The 17,188-nt window shown below is 44.3% G+C and overlaps 2 non-coding genes across 2 annotated transcripts; one reads left to right on the top strand and one right to left on the bottom strand.

Moving 5' to 3' along the window:
• Positions 1 to 16,516: 16,516 nt before the first annotated feature.
• On the top strand, positions 16,517 to 16,590 carry TRNAI-AAU. Its single transcript has one exon. It is a non-coding gene; the product is annotated as a tRNA-Ile (tRNA).
• A 68-nt stretch (positions 16,591 to 16,658) lies between these two features.
• On the bottom strand, positions 16,659 to 16,732 carry TRNAV-AAC. Its single transcript has one exon. It is a non-coding gene; the product is annotated as a tRNA-Val (tRNA).
• Positions 16,733 to 17,188: the final 456 nt, after the last annotated feature.

Raw genomic sequence — 17,188 nt, 5'->3', positions numbered from 1 at the left:
GTAATACTCTATGTTGTGTTTGTCGGGATCCGATGGATAGAGAATACCATGTTATGTTAATTATCAAGTTATTGCATATGTGTTGTTTATGATCTTGCATGCTCTCCGTTATTAGTAGAGGATCTGGCCAAGTTGATGCTAGTAACTCCAAGAGGGAGTATTTATGCTCGATAGTGGGTTCATGCACGCATTGACACCGGGACAGTGACGAGAAAGTTCTAAGGTTGTGTTGTGCTTGTTGCCACTAGGGATAAAACATTGATGCTATGTCCGAGGATGTAGTTATTGATTACATTACGCACCATACTTAATGCAATTGTCTGTTGCTTTGCAACTTAATACTGGAAGGGGTTCGGACGATAACTCTGAAGGTGGACTTTTTAGGCATAGATGCGGTTGGATGGCGGTCTATGTACTTTGTCGTAATGCCCAATTAAATCTCACTGTACTTATCATGACATGTATGTGCATTGTTATGCCCTCTCTATTTGTCAATTGCCCGACTGTAATTTGTTCACCCAACATGCTTTTATCTTATGGGAGAGACACCTCTAGTGAACTGTGGACCCCGGTCCATTCTTTTAATACTGAAGTACAAATCTGCTGCAATACTTGTTTTTACTGTTTTCTCTGCAAACAATCATCTTCCACACAATTCGGTTAATCCTTTGTTACAGCAAGCCGGTGAGATTGACAACCTCAGCTGTTTCGTTGGGGCAAAGTACTTTGGTTGTGTTGTGCGGGTTCCACGTTGGCGCCGGAATCCCTGGTGTTGCGCCGCACTACATCCCGCCGCCATCAACCTTCAACGTGCTTCTTGGCTCCTCCTGGTTCGATAAACCTTGGTTTCTTTCTGAGGGAAAACTTGCTGCTGTGCGCATCATACCTTCCTCTTGGGGTTGCCCAACGAACGTGTGAAATACACGCCATCAAGCATATTTTCTAGCGCCGTTGCCGGGGAGATCAAGACACGCTGCAAGGGGAGTCTCCACTTCTCAATCTCTTTACTTTGTTTTTGTCTTGCTTTATTTTATTTACTACTTTGTTTGCTGCATTATATCAAAACACAAAAAAATTAGTTGCTAGCTTTACTTTATTTACTGTCTTGTGCGCTATATCAAAAACACAAAAAAATTAGTTACTTGCATTTACTTTATCTAGTTTGCTTTATTTACTACTGTTAAAATGGCCAACCCTGAAAATACTAAGTTGTGTGACTTCACTAGCACAAATAATAATGATTTCTTATGCACACCTATTGCTCCACCTGCTACTACAGCAGAATTCTTTGAAATTAAACCTGCTTTACTTAATCTTGTTATGCGAGAGCAATTTTCTCGGTGTTAGTTCGATGATGCTGCTGCCCATCTCAATAATTTTGTTGAACTATGTGAAATGCAAAAGTATAAAGATGTAGATGGTGACATTATAAAATTAAAATTGTTTCCTTTCTCATTAAGAGGAAGAGCTAAAGATTGGTTGCTATCTCTCGCCTAAGAATAGTATTGATTCCCGGACTAAATGTCGGGATGCTTTTATTGGTAGATATTATCCCCCTGCTAAAATTATATATTTGAGGAGTAGCATAATGAATTTTAAACAATTGGATAATGAACATGTTGCTCAAGCTTGGGAAAGAATGAAATCTCTGGTTAAAAATTGCCCAACCCATGGATCGACTACTTGGATGATCATCCAAACCTTCTATGCGGGACTAAATTTTTCTTCGCGGAATTTATTGGATTCAGCTGCTGGAGGTACCTTTATGTCCATCACTCTTGGTGAAGCAACAAAGCTCCTTGATAATATGATGGTTAATTACTCTGAATGGCACACGGAAAGAGCTCCACAAGGTAAGAAGGTAAATTACGTTGAAGAATCCTCTTCCTTGAATGATAAGGTTGATGCTATTATGTCTATGCTTGCGAATGATAGGACTAATGTTGATCCTAATAATGTTCCATTAGCTTCATTGGTTTCCCAAGAAGAACATGTTGATGTAAACTTCATTAAAAATAATAATTTCAACAACAATGCTTATCGGAACACTTCTAGTAATAACTATAGGCCATATCCTTATAATAATGGTAACGGTTATGATAATTCTTATGGGAATTCTTACAACAATAATAGGAATACACCCCCTGGACTTGAAGCTATGCTTAAAGAATTTATTAGTACACAAACTGCCTTTAACAAATCCGTTGAGGAAAAGCTCAATAAAATTGATATTCTTGCTTCTAAGGTTGATAGTCTTGCCTCTGATGTTGATCTTTTGAAATCGAAAGTTATGCCTAATAGGGATATTGAAAATAAAATTGTTACTACAGCAAATTCCATCCAAGTTAGAATTAATGAGAATATAAGATTAATGGCTGAACTGCGTGCTAGGTGGGACAGAGAAGAAAATGAAAAACTAGCTAACGAGAAAAATGTAGCTAAAGTTTGGACTATTACCACCACTAGCAATGCTAATGATTCACATGTTGCTGCACCTCCTACTATTAATGGTAAAATAATTGGTGTTGGCAATGTTTCTACTCCTAGTACAAAGCGCGCAAAATTACCTGAAACTGCTAAAGCTGCTGAAACCGCTCGTGATAAAACTGCTGAAATTTTTTCCAACCTTGGGGATGATAATCCCATTGCTTTAGATTGTAATGATTTAGATTTTGATGATTTCCACATCTCTGAAGTTATAAAGTTCTTACAAAAACTTGCTAAGGGTCCTAATGCTAGCGCTGTAAACTTGGCTTTCACAAAACATATTACAAATGCTCTCATAAAAGCTAGAGAAGAGAAACTAAAACTTGAAACTTCTATTCCTAGAAAGCTAGAGGATGGTTGGGAGCCCATCATTAAAATGAGAGTCAAAGATTTTGATTGTAATGCTTTATGGGATCTTGGTGCAAGTATTTCTGTTATGCCTAAGAAAGTCTATGATATGCTTGACTTGCCACCAATGAAAAACTGTTATCTCGATGTTAATCTCGCTGATAATGCTAAAAAGAAACCTTTGGGGAGAGTTGATAATATTCATATTATGGTTAACAATAACCTTGTCCCCGTTGATTTTGTTGTCTTGGATATTGAATGCAATGCATCTTGCCCCATTATATTGGGAAGACCTTTTCTTCGAACCGTTGGTGCTACTATTGATATGAAGGAAGGTAATATTAAATATCAATTTCCTCTCAAGAAAGGTATGGAACACTTCCCTAGAAAGAGAATGAAGTTACCTTATGATTCTATTATTAGAACAAATTATGATGTTGATGCTTCGTCTCTTGATGTTACTTGAGTTACACTTTACGCGCCTAGCTGAAAGGTGTTAAAGAAAAGCGCTTATGGGAGACAACCCATGTTTTTACTACAGTATTTTTGTTTTATATTTGAGTCTTGGAAGTTGTTTACTACTGTAGCAACCTCTCCTTATCTTAGTTTTATGTTTTGTTGTGCCAAGTAAAGTCTTTGATAGTAAAGTAAGTACTAGATTTGGATTACTCGTGCAGTTCCAGATTTCTTTGCTGTCACGAATCTGGGTCTACCTCCCTGTAGGTAGCTCAGAAAATTAAGCCAATTTACGTGTATGATCCTCAGATATGTACGCAACTTTCATTAAATTTGAGCATTTTCATTTGAGCAAGTCTGGTGGCCTAATAAAATCCATCTTTACGGACTGTTCTGTTTTGACAGATTCTGCCTTTTATTTCGCATTGCCTCTTTTGCTATGTTGGATGAATTTCTTTGATCCATTAATGTCCAGTAGCTTTATGCAATGTCCAGAAGCATTAAGAATGATTGTGTCACCTCTGAACATGTGAATTTTTATTTAGCACTAACCCTCTAATGAGTTGTTTCGAGTTTGGTGTGGAGGAAGTTTTCAAGGATCAAGAGAGGAGTATGATGCAATATGATCAAGGAGAGTGAAAGCTCTAAGCTTGGGGATGCCCCGGTGGTTCACCCCTGCATATTCTAAGAAGACTCAAGCGTCTAAGCTTGCGGATGCCCAAGGCATCCCCTTCTTCATCGACAACATTATCAGGTTCCTCCCCTGAAACTATATTTTTATTCCGTCACATCTTATGCACTTTGCTTGGAGCGTCGGTTTGTTTTTGTTTTTTTTTTGTTTTGTTTGAATAAAATGGATCCTAGCATTCACTTTGTGGGAGAGAGACACGCTCCGCTGTAGCATATGGACAAGTATGTCCTTAGGCTCTACTCATAGTATTCATGGCGAAGTTTCTTCTTCGTTAAATTGTTATATGGTTGGAATTGGAAAATACTACATGTAGTAACTCTAAAATGTCTTGGATAATTTGATAGTTGGCAATTGTTGTGCTCATATTTAAGCTCTTGCATCATATACTTTATACCCATTAATGAAGAAACACTTAGAGCTTGCTAATTTGGTTTGCATATTTGGTTTCTCTAGAGTCTAGATAATATCTAGTATTGAGTTTTGAACAACAAGGAAGACGGTGTAGAGTCTTATAATGTTTACAATATGTCTTTTATGTGAGTTTTGCTGCACCGTTCATCCTTGTGTTTGTTTCAAATAACCTTGCTAGCCTAAACCTTGTATCGAGAGGGAATACTTCTCATGCATCCAAAATCCTTGAGCCAACCACTATGCCATTTGTGTCCACCATACCTACCTACTACATGGTATTTATCCGCCATTCCAAAGTAAATTGCTTGAGTGCTACCTTTAAAATTCTATCATTCGCCTTTACAATATATAGCTCATGGGACAAATAGCTTAAAAACTATTGTGGTATTGAATATGTACTTATGCACTTTATCTCTTATTAAGTTGCTTGTTGTGCGATAACCATGCTTCTGGGGACGCCATCAACTATTCTTTGTTGAATATCATGTGAGTTGCTATGCATGTCCGTCTTGTCCGAAGTAAGAGAGATCTACCACCTTAATGGTTGGAGCATGCATATTGTTAGAGAAGAACATTGGGCCGCTAACTAAAGCCATGAATCATGGTGGAAGTTTCAGTTTTGGACATATATCCTCAATCTCATATGAGAATAATAATTGTTGCCACATGCTTATGCATTAAAGAGGAGTCCATTACCTGTTGTCCATGTTGTCCCCGTATGGATGTCTAAGTTGAGAATAATCAAAAGCGAGAAATCCAAAATGCGAGCTTTCTCCTTAGACCTTTGTACGAGCGGCATGGAGGTACCCCATTGTGACACTTGGTTAAAACATGTGCATTGCAAAGATCCGGTAGTCCAAGCTAATTAGGACAAGGTGCGGGCACTATTAGTATACTATGCATGAGGCTTGCAACTTGTAAGATATAATTTACATAACTCATATGCTTTATTACTACCGTTGACAAAATTGTTTCATGTTTTCAAAATAAAAGCTCTAGCACAAATATAGTAATTGATGCTTTCCTCTTTGAAGGACCATTCTTTTACTTTTATGTTGAGTCAGTTCACCTATCTCTCTCCACCTCAAGAAGCAAACACTTGTGTGAACTGTGCATTGATTCCTACATACTTGCATATTGTACTTGTTATATTACTCTATGTTGACAATTATCCATGAGATATACATGTTACAAGTTGAAATCAACCGCTGAAACTTAATCTTCCTTTGTGTTGCTTCAATGCCTTTACTTTGATTTATTGCTTTATGAGTTAACTCTTATGCAAGACTTATTAATGCTTGTCTTGAAGTACTATTCATGAAAAGTCTTTGCTTTATGATTCACTTGTTTACTCATGTCATTACCATTGTTATGATCGCTGCATTCACTACATATGTTTACAAATAGTATGATCAAGGTTATGATGGCATGTCACTTCAGAAATTATCTTTGTTATCGTTTTACCCGCTCGGGACGAGCAGAACTAAGCTTGGGGATGCTTGATACGTCTCCGACGTATCGATAATTTCTTATGTTCTATGCCATATTATTGATGATACCTACATGTTTTATGCACACTTTATGTCATATTCGTGCATTTTCTGGAACTAACCTATTAACAAGATGCCGAAGTGCCGATTCTTGTTTTCTCGCTGTTTTTGGTTTCGAAATCCTAGTAACGAAATATTCTCGGAATTGGACGAAATCAAGACCCAGGGGCCTATTTCGCCACGAACCTTCCAGAAGACCGAAGAGCATACGAAGTGGGGCCACGAGGTGGCCAGACCACAAGGCGGCGCGGCTAAGGAGGGGCCCGCGCCGCCCTATGGTGTGGGCCCCTCGTCGGCCCTCCGACTCGCCCTTCCGCCTACTTAAAGCCTCCGTCGCGAAACCCCCGATGCGAAAAACCACGATACGGAAAACCTTACCGAGACGCCGCCGCCGCCAATCCCATCTCGGGGGATTACGGAGATCTCCTCCGGCACCCTGCCGGAGAGGGGATTCATCTCCCGGAGGACTCTACACCGCCATGGTCGCCTCCGGAGTGATGAGTGAGTAGTTCACCCCTGGACTATGGGTCCATAGCAGTAGCTAGATGGTTGTCTTCTCCTCATTGTGCTTCATTGTTGGATCTTGTGAGCTGCCTAACATGATCAAGATCATCTATCCGTAATACTCTATGTTGTGTTTGTCGGGATCCGATGGATAGAGAATACCATGTTATGTTAATTATCAAGTTATTGCATATGTGTTGTTTATGATCTTGCATGCTCTCCGTTATTAGTAGAGGCTCCGGCCAAGTTGATGCTAGTAACTCCAAGAGGGAGTATTTATGCTCGATAGTGGGTTCATGCCTGCATTGACACCTGGGACAGTGACAGAAAGTTCTAAGGTTGTGTTGTGCTGTTGCCACTAGGGATAAAACATTGATGCTATCACTAGTAGGAAAAGCCTCATCAGTGGCGCACGAAAAATGGATTCTGTGGCGCATGGGAGGTGCGCCACAGAAACGTCGCCACAAAAATAAGGTTTCTGTGGCGCACCTGCCCATGCGCCACAGAATTAAGGTTTACGTGGCGCACTTGTTCTTAGGTGCGCCACGGAAAAGCGTGCGCCACGAATTTGTTTTTAGTGCGCCACGAATTTGCTTGTATTATACACGATTTTGTGTCTGTGCTATACACATGCAGTTTATAGACAGCAATACGGATACACGTATACACAGAGTTATATACAGCAACATTCGGATATATTCAGATATAATATAAATATCATGTACATTGCACAGATATAACATAGACATCATCATCACATTACTTAGAGCCCGATCGAGATACATATATAGTGGCAAGTGTCAAATGTTTTGCATACAACTCTTAATTCATACAAAATTCACAATGTCGAGATACAAAGTAGTCTTCATCCGGTTCCTCCTTTGCTCCGTCATCTCTACCCACCGGGCTCGCTTGCATCGGGGTCCTTCATCCAGTTCCTACTATGATGAAAATGGAAGAAAGTGAGACCAACAAGTCCGATGCACAAGAGAAATGGAATAAATGCCTCATACATTGTTGGTCAACACAAATATTAACATTCAGGGACGGTGTAAGTGAGACCAAGTCCGATGCACAAGAGATTGATATTTGTGCTATCTTACCAGGCTCACTTATGCCGCCCCCGAGTGTACGGTGACCAAACATTTTAATCATCGGCATTTTGAAAATCTCAAAGCAAATGGAATGACAAAATGGAATAAGCGATGCCTCATACATTGTTGGTCAACACAAATATTAACATTCGGGGATGGCGTAAGTGAGACCAAGTCCGATGCACAAGAGATTGATATTTGTGCTATCTTACCAGGCTCACTTACGCCACCCCCAAGTGTACGGTGACCAAACATTTTAATCATCGGCATTTTGAAAATCTCAAAGCAAATGGAATGACAAAATGGAATAAGTGCCTCATACATTGTTGGTCAACACAAATATTAACATTTAGGGATGGTGTAAGCGAGGCCGGGTAGGATGCACAAGAGATTGATATTTGTGCTATCTTACCGGGCTCACTTACGCCACCCCCAAGTGTACGGTGACCAAACATTTTAATCATCGGCATTTTGAAAATCTCAAAGCAAATGGAATGACAAAATGGAATATGTGCCTCATACATTGTTGGTCAACACAAATACTATGGTCGAAACCATAGTTGCGGTATACACCGCCGTATACTTTGCGAAGGGCCCCTTTCCCCGGTCGGCGTTCCGTCAACGGGTGCTTGACGACACAACAACGCCGATCTGCATCTCCGGCGCGGAACCACGCCGGTCCCTCGCTGTCCGGTGAACGAGTCCTTGATGCAAGACCGTGCCGGCCTGCCCAGCATTATGCCGGGCCGTGTTGCCGCGCTTCAAGCCGTGTGTCCCGCGCCTGCCATTGTTCGCCTTCTTGCTCGGTGAACCAATAGGCTGATCGTTGGAATAAGGAAACCGATGACAGCCGGTCGCAAGATTAAATTGCGATCGGCCGTCATCGGCTTCCTTATTCCAACGATTAGTCTATTCGTTCACCGGGCAAAAGGCGAAGAGTGCAGGCGCGTGATCGACACGGCCTGAAGCGCGACAACGGGGTCGGCATGATGCTAGGGAGGCTGGCACCGTCTTGGCATTGAGGACTCGTTCACGTACTGGACGGCGAGAGAAGAAAAGTGGTGCTGCGCCGGAGAGGCATGTCGGCGTTGTTGTCTCATCAAGGACTCGTTCACGGAACGGCGGCCGAGGAAAGGGGGGCTCGTCTACAAAGTATATTGCGGCGTATAGGTGACCAAACATTCTAATCATCGGCACTAAAATGGAAGAAAGGCCAATGCAATTAAGAAGTAGCTAGTATGAACTAAATGGAATGCCTCATACTTTGTTGGTCGAAACAAATATGAACATCCCGGGATGGCGTTAGTGAGGCCGGGTAGGATGCACAAGAGATTGATATGTGTGCCATCACACCAGGCTCACTAGCGACACCCCGGAGTGTACGAGTGATCAACCAACCATCTAATCATCGACAAGTACAAAAACACCACCAAACCGAGCAACCATGGTGACATAAGTCAAGATGCTCAAACACACATAGCATGCATGGAGCGAGATGCTCCAAAGGGATTATTCATCACTTGGTAGTAACCAAGTGATGCTTGGCAAGAGAGAGGCCAAGCCCGAGCTAGTCAATCCAGTAGAGATGGATATGCATAAGTAAGCAAGAACACATAGCCTATCCAAGTTAAGCGGATAAAACCAACCTTGACGACCAAGCTGAATCACCTAGCACCACCTAGCATTTTAAAACCATCGAAACAGTCCTTTTTCTTCAAAGGATACCACGAGTGGCATTCATTTACATGATCCCCTACGGTGGATATCTCTAATTTCATCAAAGCCAACAAGAAAAAGAAATATATCATTACTCGAGTTGAGTTCAAAACAAAGCTAGTGTCCATAAGGGATTACTCATCACTTGGTAGTAACCAAGTGATGTCGGCAAGAGAGAGGCCAAGCCTGAGCTAGTCAATCCGAGTAGAGATGGATATGCATAACTAAGCAAGAACACATAGCCTATCCAAGTTAACCAGATAAAACCAACCTTGACAGACCAACCGAATCACCTAGCACCACCTAGCATTTTAAAACCATCGAAAGCAGTCCTTTTTCTTCAAAGGATACCACAAGTGGCATTCATTTACATGATCCCCTACGGTGGATATCTCTATTTTAGCATACCATAAGCTCACAAGAATCCATCAAGTAAATATGTACAGAGACATAGCAACAGACCATGTCAAACACAAGCACATAGGGTGGAATAACAATGTTTGGTCATCATTTAATCATAGACCAAGTGAAGCCTGGTACAAATGGCAAGGACCAGGAATTTGACCAACTCAAGTCACCATGGTTATGCCAACCAATTGAATAGTAGCATCTTCCAAATGGAACTAGGAAGGAAACCATCCCGGATGATTTACCAAGCCAGCGAGTTCATGATCCGCAAAGGCCAATTCAACCACCAAACCATCCAAACCACCAAGCCTACACACTTATCATTACCCAACAGGATTCAAAATGAAGCTAGGGTCCCCAACAATAGTTGGCATCCATCTAGCTTAAGTAAATTTAGTAATAGAATCATTACGCAAAGTAGTTCATCTCAATTATCTACATTAACAAGATAAAGTTTCACGAGATAAATGAATTAGTCAAGCTGCTAGGCAACAGGGATGCTTGGCAAGCATCATGCATCCATTCATATGCTTTCCAAAGCATAAGCAACCACCGAGTACATGGTGAGAAGCTATACAAATCAAGCAACAACACGAGTATATCAAGCAACATGCATAGATAGAGAAAGTAGTAAGTAATTATCAACCAATTGGTGATCAAATGATCACCAGAGCTTGCAAACACAAGCCATAGGGGCAGCGGAGGAGGAATTAAGAGGGAGAGGAGGGGAGGGGAGAGAGAGCACCGATGCCAGGGGTGGAGGACGAGCTTGAAGATGACGGCAGCTGGGGTGGAGGAGGAGGAGGAGGCGGCGGATCCTCCACCTTGCCGCGACGGCGGCCCCTCCTCGCGGCGGCCCCTCCTCGCCGTAGGGGCAGCTTGTGCTGCGGGTGGCGGGGAGGGGGGGACGGCGGCGGCGTGCGCCCCTCGCGGAGGAAGGCGGCGGCGACGGCGGCGGCGACGACCATGGAGGATCCCGGCGACCACGGAGGAAGGCGGCGGCGGCGGATCCAGGCGACCACGGAGGAGAGGGGAGAGGGGAGAGGGGGGTAATCCTCCAGGCGACCACGGAGGAAGGCGGCGGCGGATCCAGGCGACCACGGAGGAGAGGGGAGAGGGGAGAGGGGAGGGGCTCGGGAGGGGAGAGGTGAACAGGCGGGGGAGGGCACGGGCGAGATGATATAAGTCCCTTAGTCTCCGTGGCGCACCGGAGAAGGTGCGCCACGGAATCAACTACTTCGTGGCGCACCAAGGCCGGTGCGCCACGGAAAGAGTTATTTCCGTGGCGCAGCACGACATGTGCGCCACGTAAATACCTACGAGTAATAAATGGTGGTGGCAGGATGTGGGCCCCACACGGTTTCGTGGCGCACTATCCAACCGTGCGCCACATAATTAAGCTATTTCTGTGGCGCACCGTGCCTGGTGCGCCACAAAATAAGTTTCTGTGGCGCATTCAAAACGGTGCGCCACAGAACTAAGCTTCACCTATAAGGGTTTTCCTACTAGTGTATGTCCGAGGATGTAGTTATTGATTACATTACGCACCATACTTAATGCAATTGTCTGTTGCTTTGCAACTTAATACTGGAAGGGGTTCGGACGATAACCTGAAGGTGTACTTTTTAGGCATAGATGCAGTTGGATGGCGGTCTATGTAATTTGTCGTAATGCCCAATTAAATCTCACTGTACTTATCATGACATGTATGTGCATTGTTATGCCCTCTCTATTTGTCAATTGCCCGATCGTAATTTGTTCACCCAACATGCTTTTATCTTATGGGAGAGACACCTCTAGTGAACTGTGGACCCCGGTCCATTCTTTTAATATCGAAGTACAAATCTGCCGCAATACTTGTTTTTACTCGTTTTCTCTGCAAACAATCATCTTCCACACAATTCGGTTAATCCTTTGTTACGGCAAGCCGGTGAGATTGACAACCTCACTCGTTTCGTTGGGGCAAAGTACTTTGGTTGTGTTGTGCGGGTTCCACGTTGGCGCCGGAATCCTCGGTGTTGCGCCGCACTACATCCCGCCGCCATCAACCTTCAACGTGCTTCTTGGCTCCTCCTGGTTCGATAAACCTTGGTTTCTTTCTGAGGGAAAACTTGCTGCTGTGCGCATCATACCTTCCTCTTGGGGTTGCCCAACGAACGTGTGAAATACACGCCATCAGGAGGCCCCTTTTTTCCTCCCCTATACCACGCGTCCAGACCGGCCACCAAGGTAGGGATGATAGAGCTAAGCGTGTTGCCCACTTAGTCCTCCACTTGCTGTCGTTGCGTCCTCTGTTGGGTCTCCACGATATGTTGCACTTGTTGTCGCACTTGCTCCTCGACCAATGTCGGGATCTGTGCAACTTGTGCCTTGAGATGTGCGACCTCCTTCTCACCGATGGTGGCCTTTTTCTCCTTTTTCCCCGACTTGTAGTAATCCGACCATTTCATAGAGCATCCTTCGCCGACCACACGACCAGCCGACGTCGGCTTACTCAATGGATCCCTCTTCTTGTGGGCATTCAACGCCCTATTTAAAGGGTTGTCCCAAGGGGCACACTGCGAGGAGCTCGTGGACCCCGTGCCGCTACTGATTTCGCCTTCCTCATTAGCAGCTTCCTCCTTAGCCTACGGGAGGAACATGCATGAACCACTTAGTAATTTGGATTCATCAATTCGAATGCAACCATAAAAGAGCTAATAAAGCGGGTGCACTCCTTACCAGAAGAGCCTCAAACTCCTTCACCTCCGGATTGGTGGTGAGCTCCTTTGTAGTGGGGTCAACACGGTACCGGGCCAGGAGGAACTGCCTGGTTTGCTTGTTTTTGTATTGTGAGAGGAGGGGTTCGAGGCTGTTCCTCACACGCTCCTTATCCTGGGCGTCCCATTTCGGTTGCGCCGCCCTAAACCCGCCAGGACCAAGTTTGTGGGTGCCTAAGTTCAGTTTCCGCATGTCCTTCCCCCACTGACTAGAATCCGACGTTGACTCGATCTCGCACTTGATCTTGAAATCAGCGTAGTCTTTCTCGGTGATAGAAGGATTTGACTCCTTGATCTTCTCGTAACTCTCGCCCTTCTGAACCATTTTCTTCACTCGGTTCCGCCAACTAGCGAGGGCGGTGCTCATCTTCGTGAGGGCGGCATTGTGCACTTTGTTCCGCATGAGACGTTTTTCTGAGCAGTCCACTGGGAACTCGTATCGTTCGTGCAACTTCGTGAAGAGGAGGGAGCGCAAATTCGCTCGATCAGGATGCCTGAGGTTCTCGGTGTTGATCGAGACCGTGCTCCGGAGGATGCACCCGAGTTGGGTCGAGTACCCTTTGACTAGTTCAGGGGGCGCCGTTGGATGCCCACTGGCGTCCACTTCGGTGAATGCCTGCTTCACGGTTCTGAGCACATTCGAGCGACGCTCCCTCCGTTGCTTCTTCGGCTCGCCGCCGTCCGTGTGTTCACCGCCGTCCATGTGTTCGCCGCCATCCGTGGTTTCATCCTCGGCGGCACCATCGTCAGTGGTTTCATCCTCGGCGGCATCATCCGCTCGGTAGTCTGGATCGGTGCCATCATCCTCGCCGTCGTCGCGGCGAGGTTGTGACTCCATCGTCTCCACTTCATCGGTTATCATCCAGAATGGCTTGCTGCCGCTGCCGCCGGCCTCATCGTTGTCGGCCATGTTAGAACTAAGTAGGAAAAAATGCATAAAGTTAGCGCAAGATTTCACGGAAAAATTGGGCATGACCTATGCTAATTTATGTACATATGAGTGCCCCATTTTCGCCGAAACGGAAATGAATCAACATTTCGGCGATAATGGGCAACTCAGTCGATCCCTGCACAAGAAAATGACACCATATACACCAGCTGAGCACCATGGCACATGTACAATTGTTCCTCATATACATCAGCCGAGCACCATGGCACATGCACAAGAATATGACACCATATACACCAGCTGAGCACCAACAACAAGCAAGCAGCAGCAACAGATCCAGAGCAAGCAGCAGCATGCATCAACAGCAAGCAAGCAGAAGCTAGCAGCAGCTAGCAGCATGCATCAACAACAAACAAGCAGCAGCAGCTAGCAGCCTACAGCAGCATGCATCAACAGCAAGCAAGCAGCAACAACAAGCAAGCAAGCAAGCAGCAACAGCAAGCAAGCAAGCAGCAACAGCTAGCATCAACAGCAAGCCACAAGCAGCAGCAAAGCAACCTTAATTATGGTAAGAGGTGAGGTGTTGCTCCGGGTCGAGGAAGATGCAGCAGCGACGGTCAGGTGCTCAAGTTCCAGGGTTGTGAAAGAATGACAATATGGTAAGAAAATGATCAATAAAATATGCGCAGCTTAATTACCAGTGGAGTTCTTCATTATTTTCATCTAAATGATTCTACTGAATAATCCAAGCAGCCCATGCCAATGGTGTTATTTTTCATTTATTTGCTACTGCTAGCTACTTCATGATGGAATATCTTGATTCTGTTGCTACTACTATGGCAGAAATAAAAGAACTGCAAGCAAGCAGCAACACCTATCACTAATATGCTAGCAGCAACACCCAGCAACCAGCCAACAGCAACCACAAGCAGCAGCAAAGCCACCCATAGAGGAACACTTTCTAGCAAGCAACAACACTAGAGGAGGAGGAGGGGCATCGGGGGCTACCTGTCTGCAAGTGCAGCGGCGGTCCTCTGCGGCGGCGTCAGCGATCGAGGGCGGCGCGGTTGTTGCGGTCAAAAACCCACCGGCGAGTAGCGACAGGCAACACAGTAGAGCCGGGAGGCTCCCAGGACTGCGGCTGGCCCTGGTCCCTCCGAGCGACGACCCGCAAAGACTCGGCACGCACGTCCGATGCTGGTGCAAGGGCGTGCCACCTGACCTATACCTGGTCAGGAAGGTGTTGGATTTGCCTCGCTTAGTTTCCTGCATGGCATACACGTAAACATTAAATACGAGCCTCGATCGGCTCTCAGGTTGTCCTGTGAATCGGCTCAAGGAGCCGATCCACCCATGATCCGTACGAGGTGTACGAATATATGGTGGTCCTGCTTGATCAAAATAAAGCTAAAACTACGATTTAGGGTTTTCACCACATAATCGGAACATCCTACTCGTGATTGAGCCTGGCGGCCACGCACGGTGATCGTAAGCCGACCCTAGACAAGGCCTAAAAACCAACATAAAGTTGATCCCCGGAACATCCTGTCTAGGGCTAGCAAACTACACCATACGCGCCACTGGATCCTTCAACCCGTTTGTAAGACCTAACTATGCAGATATTAAACTAATCCTTGTAGAACAAGGAGCAATCATAACGGATCGGATCTACTAAATAATGATCAAGCGGGGTGCCGCCCTTACACCTAGGATAGGTGTAAAGGCGGCTAGACGTCTAAGGGTTGCACAGACGAAAGCATATGATTCGATGAAGCAATGCTAGCCCTAACACATCTATGATAACTACGTTGCTCGCCATCAACAAGGCTTCAGCACGAGCAACGCATGAACAACGAATAAACGTGTACTGCCTAGATCGCAAGATGCGATCTAGGCAGCATGATGCTTACCCGGAAGAAAACCCTCGAGACAAGGGAGTTGGCGATGCGCCTAGATTGGTTTGTGGTGAACGTGATTGTTGTTTATTTCATAAACCCTAGATACATATTTATAGTCCACATAATCGGAACATCCTACTCGAAACGAAGTCAGAAAAGCCTCTCCCATTTGTGGAAAGTTCTAAACAATTCCTCAGCAGTTACCTGGAGCTCATCAATAATTCCAAAACTGTTCCCACTGATGCTATCATCAAAGGAAAACTACCCCTGATCGATGAATATTCATGTACCTTGTTCGATACTCCCTCCGGTCCTAAATATAAGCCATATAATTTCTGGCACGGAAATTAAGAAACGCACATTTAGAAAAAAATTACACCATATTTGGCTAGGGTTAACCGTAAGTAATTGCCGTGAGCTAATAGAGGACTTTGCATAAGATAAGTAAACCTAATCAAATCTCTAAAAATATTGTCCATACAAGTAGGGCAACGCAATAAACCTTATATTCTGGAATTTTTCTCAAAAAACTATATGGCTTATATATAGGAACGGAGGGAGTAGAAAAAAGGAGCATGATAAACAATGATCATTGCCCCCAACAGGCTGGGTCAAGCTTACTATTAATGGTTCCTTCCAGGCTAGTTACCAATCACACAACTGGTCTTGGTATGGAGCTATGGAATGATGTAGGGCTTCCTATAATAACTTTTTGCAGATTCTTGGACGAATGTATAGTACTGAACTTCGTGAGCGTGTCGAGGGCCTGGAACTAGCTCTCCTGCAGTCCCATCTCTCCATCATTGTGGAGATTGTTTGTTGCCGGCTGGTGGACGGTATAAAGCTATATCAAAATAGATCACATTTCTTACATTGCATTTCCGAGATCAGGGCTTTAGCTAATCAAAGTAGAGTTTGCACCTTTCTAAAAGTGGAACAATCACAGGTTAGGGTTGGTCTACCTAGCGAATCTGCAAGAGTAGAACGCTATACTAATACATGGTTAGGGTCTGGACCTGGAGCTTTTCTTCAGTTATTGGACCATGATCGAGTTGTATCCCTGCGTGTTGAATAAAGTTCCTGTTTTAGCCGCCTAAAAAGTATGCTTGAAATGCACCATGTTTTTTTCTTCTTCTTTATTTTAATTTTCTATTTTATAAAAAACGGCTTGTTCAGCCAGGATATATCATGTTCATCGGCCTCATCCTCTTCGGTTTAAGAAATATTAAAAAGAACTGAGATATGTAGAAGTAACACGGAACATATTACTCAATAGATAGAGTCTAAAAAGAAATAGTTCAAATCAGCCTATTAGCTCAGCTGGTTAGAGCGTCGTGCTAATAACGCGAAGGTCACAGGTTCGAGACCTGTATGGGCCAATTGATTTTTGTTGTGTATCACTTTTTTCATAATTGTTCAAAATTGCAAAACAAAAAGTAAAAAAATTTGGCTTCGCCCGGGTTCGAACCGGAGACCTTCAGTGTGTTAGACTGACGTGATAACCAACTACACCACGAAACCGTTCTATAAATACGACAAGTAATACTTTACAAGACCGGTTTTAGTAATAAAAAACTAGCGTGTATTTTTCGACGAAGACTGTGACTGTATCATGCATACTGAACGCCTTGTCCTGAATCGATTATCTCGTGCATACTGAATGCAGGGGATGATGTGCGACACTTACATCCCCTTATAATTGAAGTAATCCTCTGCACTTATCATCCCCTTATAATAGAAGCAATGTATGAGTAGGGTTACTACCTGTCAACCTGTGCAACAGGGACTCAAACCTGTGTACTTCGTTGTCATGAGTTCCATCGGTTGATTTGAGCACCCCACACTAAAAAAATCACGTGCTCTTCTCGGTGCAGTAGCGAGGTCTTAAAACCCCGCGATTTTATTGAGCGGGAGCTCGGTAACTCTTGAGGTTGGAAAAAAAATCATGGAAACATACCCATATGTGATCTAGCTAGT

This window comes from Lolium rigidum, chromosome 6 (assembly GCF_022539505.1).
Source record: "Lolium rigidum isolate FL_2022 chromosome 6, APGP_CSIRO_Lrig_0.1, whole genome shotgun sequence".
NCBI classification, from domain to species: Eukaryota; Viridiplantae; Streptophyta; class Magnoliopsida; order Poales; family Poaceae; genus Lolium; species Lolium rigidum.
This window is presented reverse-complemented; position numbering and strand designations above follow the sequence as displayed.